General features: G+C 40.4%; 1 long non-coding RNA gene across 1 annotated transcript; it reads right to left on the reverse strand.

Annotated features, from left to right (window-relative positions):
- Positions 1–1,910: 1,910 nt before the first annotated feature.
- On the reverse strand, positions 1,911–2,882 carry LOC104954898 (uncharacterized). Its single transcript, XR_799397.1, has 2 exons — positions 2,766–2,882; positions 1,911–2,235 (listed from the first exon to the last, which is right to left on the reverse strand). It is a non-coding gene; the product is annotated as an uncharacterized lncRNA (long non-coding RNA).
- Between the last annotated feature and the right edge of the window lie 1,118 nt (positions 2,883–4,000).

The raw sequence follows: 4,000 nt of genomic DNA on the forward strand, positions 1-4,000 counted from the left end.
TCTGGTGGGATTGTTGGCAGCCGTAATGTTGGCCGCGTTGTCGTGGACGCAGGCGATAACTCTGGCTTCAAATCCCCACTGCTCTACAGCTTCATTCATCTTCTCAGCGAGAAGGTCGGCAGTATGCCGGCCTGGAAGGCTTTCAGTGAGCAGGACCGCTGAATTCATTTGCCAGTTGTCGCAAATGTAGTGGCATGTGATAGTGATGTAGCTCTCCGCTGTTAAAGCGGTCCAACAGTCTGTTGTTATAGCAACACTAGCTGCTGTGGCTAACTTGTTTAGGAGCTCCTGTTTTCGCTCCTTGTAGTGGGTTTCTATGACCCTGGTGATAGTGCGCCGTGAGGGAATCTGATACGCTGGTTCAAGTAAACTAACCACATCTCTAAATCCTTTCCCCTCGACGACACTTGTGGGGAAGATGTCCACTTCAATCATTTTGGCGATACTTTCTGTGATTTTCTCCGCCCGCTTCGCATCACAGCTCCTCCGGTTTAAAACTGAGGTGATGGTGGGCTGAACGGAGGATTCAGTGCCTCTTAACACGCTGGGATGAAGGCTCTTTAAGTGGTACATCTTCGGAGTTGTTGTCGTGTTGTACTTGTAAACCGTGTCGCAGTGTATACAGTGAGCGGACTCGTTTTTTATCTCAAAATGGTCCCACACCGGACTTCGTTTCGCGCGCTTCATGTTGTTATCTTTGTGAGTGAGCAGCTCGCAGGAAGTTTTCTCTGCTGTCGCGACTCCTTACGCTATATCTCCCCCTGCTGGTAGGATGTTTTATTACCGATCATCGATAAGAAAAATACGAAATCGACAAAATCCTTAACGATCAATTATCGATCATCGATTAATCATGCCCATCCCTACTAGATACCCATGGTAACTTATGCTGAGCGGCTAACCTGGGGCCTGTACTACGAATCAGGATTTTCGTTTAGCAAGCTAACTTCAGGGATTTCCGGTCCTACGAAACTGCGGGCTAGATAACTTGATAGACATGTTTTGTATATATTTGTATATATCTGAGACCTATGCTATTGCCTAAAAATAGCATGATGGGTGCACTTTAAGAAATAAAAATCAAGATACAAATAAATAAAAATTAACTGTCTTGTAGCAGGTTTGGAACCACATGATTTGTTTTAAATACATACATTTTAATATCCTTAAATCTGTCACAAGAAATAAATCCAAGCATATATGTATTCATTAGTAACACAAATTGTAGCCTTGCTCTTTTATGAATTTGGGCCCCTGCCCCTCTACCTCACACTTATGCAAGATGTCTTCAGATTGGAAATTGATCTTTTTGTCAAGGCAGATTCTGAAGGTAACAGGATGTTGATGATAATTGATCAGCATTCCACTGTGAGTTTGATCAGAGCTCAGCAGTGATGGCAGAGTCTTCGCCTGTGATTGGATATTACCAATGCCATTTGCAGCACTGGGGGGGAGGCAGATACTTCTCTGTGTTACTGTCAGGATATATGGCATGATATATAGTGACAGTCTCAGCCAAATGATTTGTAATAAAGTTACCATCTGCAGCTTTAAATGGAGCAATGCAGATATTATATATTGCAATCAAATTTAAATCCTTCAAAACTCAACTTGAATGCAGATAAAAATGGGAAGCATTTTCCTAAGAGGCCGATCAGCATAGTAAATGTCATCTAAAACTTGGAGTTGTGTACCTTTAATTGTTGATGCCGATGAATAGTTCAATCTATGATAAATATGTTCTATGCAACAGGGTCCAATATGAGGCATTTTATTAAAATGTGATGTACTGTAAGGGAGAAACTGCAACACCTCTGTTCTGATCGTGTCAAACTGAGCATGATTACCATTGTTTTGAAATATCGCAGTACATTTTACTATATGAATACTCTGTAAAAACATTCAAAACCTCATCTGTCAGAGAAGTTTATTCAGCACATTTATAAACAATATCAGAAACTAATGTCCATGGACACCATGAGAAGAAAAATAAAACATTTCAAATAAAAGGGCATGCCAGGGTGGTTGAAAATTATATTTTAAGAACAACCCCCAAATTAAAACATGATGGTTCCATTCTGGATTTCCCATTGACCTCTGTTCCATTAGAACGCCCCTCTGCTGTAGTTATTCAAGTAAACAGCAAACAAAGTACTGGTTACCAAGCAGTTTGGGGATTTGCTTTGAAGAGACCGTAGTCTTCTTTCCTGAAGAAGGCCACTTCTGTTTCATTTGCTGAAACAACAAACAAACATTTTAAAATTCTGATAAAACTATACTTCGTGCAGCAGATCAACTATGTTAAGCCATTACATTATTTTGTTGTATTATTTTTAAAGTTATTTTTCTTCTATTCTAGGAATATACAGCTTATATTCATAGGCCCAACTGTTAGTTTTCCAAAATATATTTTTCCCTACATTTTTAATCTACGAGGACACAAGTATTTTATTATACAATATCATTTGAAATATTGAAAATAAGCTGCTAGTGTTGATCTCAGATCAGCTGCAGGCACTTATTGACTACACAGTGTAGTTATGCTGTCCACCAAACTAGTGGTAGGGATCTATTTAGTTTTAGCTAATGCAGTAAATCTGTAGTTTGTGTTGCTGTGGAATTCTGTTGTATTTCTAGTATGTGTCAACCCAAATTATGTAAAAAATAGTCAAATACATATATTTGAAAAGAATGATAAAATTTGAGATCATTACTGACGTTTAATTTTAGGATCAAGTGGAATAAAGTTCTGTTTTTACTCTTACCAATGCCAGCAGCTCGTAGGGTTTGTTCATTTTGCAGAATGAGCTTTTCATCGTCCTCTAAACTCATCACCAACTCATTAGTCTGCAAGAAAGAAAAATGGACACGTCATCATTCATTCTCATGGTACCAAAGGATACCAATATGCATTTGTGTACAGGGCTCGCCAGTAACGGTTGCCATTGGCAACCATTCAGAAAACATGTCAACCACTTCTTTGCCTTTGGTTGCCATCAGTGGCAACCAGTTTTTAACATAAAGAAATAAGGACAGCAAACAGTTAAATGTGCACCCCAAAATAGATCAAAGTAAATTATTTGTTGTATTAAGAGTAATATTTAATTATTGTTGTGATCAGTCGGAACCATAGACTGTATATATAAATGGACGTAGGGTCCGTGACGTCACCCATAGGATTCTGCAGAGTTGCAGAGAAGCCCTTACGGCCCGTCTACACGGCCCGTGACGTAGAAGATTTTTAATCTTCGCCGAACTGCATTGTGGGGAGCATGGCATGGCTTTGCAAGCATCACGAGCATCTATCGGCATCAAAAGTTGAACAATGTTCAACTTTTGAGGCTCGATGCTTGGCATCAGCCAATCAAATCCCGTTTATGCAAATCCCGCCAGTGCAAGCGCAGCAAATCAAACCGCGTGCAAGCTGGGAGAGCCAGACCATAGTTCATTTCCTCATATTCCAAACGAGATATTACGGTAGCAAATCACCCGGTTCTTTACGACCAGAACTATTTACCGGGATACAAACCGGAGGAACCAGGCATGGAGGGAGGTGGCAGAGACAGTGGGTGAAACTGGTAGGTTTTTCGCCTGTTTGGAGAGTTTATATCCAGTTTACTTCGTTTTAAAGTCCTTATCTTACATTAAAAACTGTTTTTGGCAGTTGATTTCTGGGGGGTGTATGCAACAGATAGTCAATGTATGTTTCTTTATTTCATACTGAATAATATGTAAAAAAAGGAAAAATATTAGGTCCAATAAAAAAAACTTTGCTTCTGGAAGCAGGCCATTTCGTGACGTCACGTGTGGTTCCCGGCTGCCGCTGTCTGGATCCCTGCTGCCGTCCGGATCGACAGCCAATGCGCGCAGCCAGCGAGAGTTCACAACGAGAAATGGCGTCAAATATTGTTGATGTTTACGCATCAGAAAAAGCTAATAGCGCGGGTATTTGGCACAATTTGACAGAACAATTATTTGGTGTGGACGATGCGAGCAGTGA

The sequence above is a fragment of the Notothenia coriiceps genome, unplaced genomic scaffold (assembly GCF_000735185.1).
Source record: "Notothenia coriiceps isolate Sejong01 unplaced genomic scaffold, NC01 NC01_scaffold00024129, whole genome shotgun sequence".
NCBI lineage: Eukaryota > Metazoa > Chordata > Actinopteri > Perciformes > Nototheniidae > Notothenia > Notothenia coriiceps.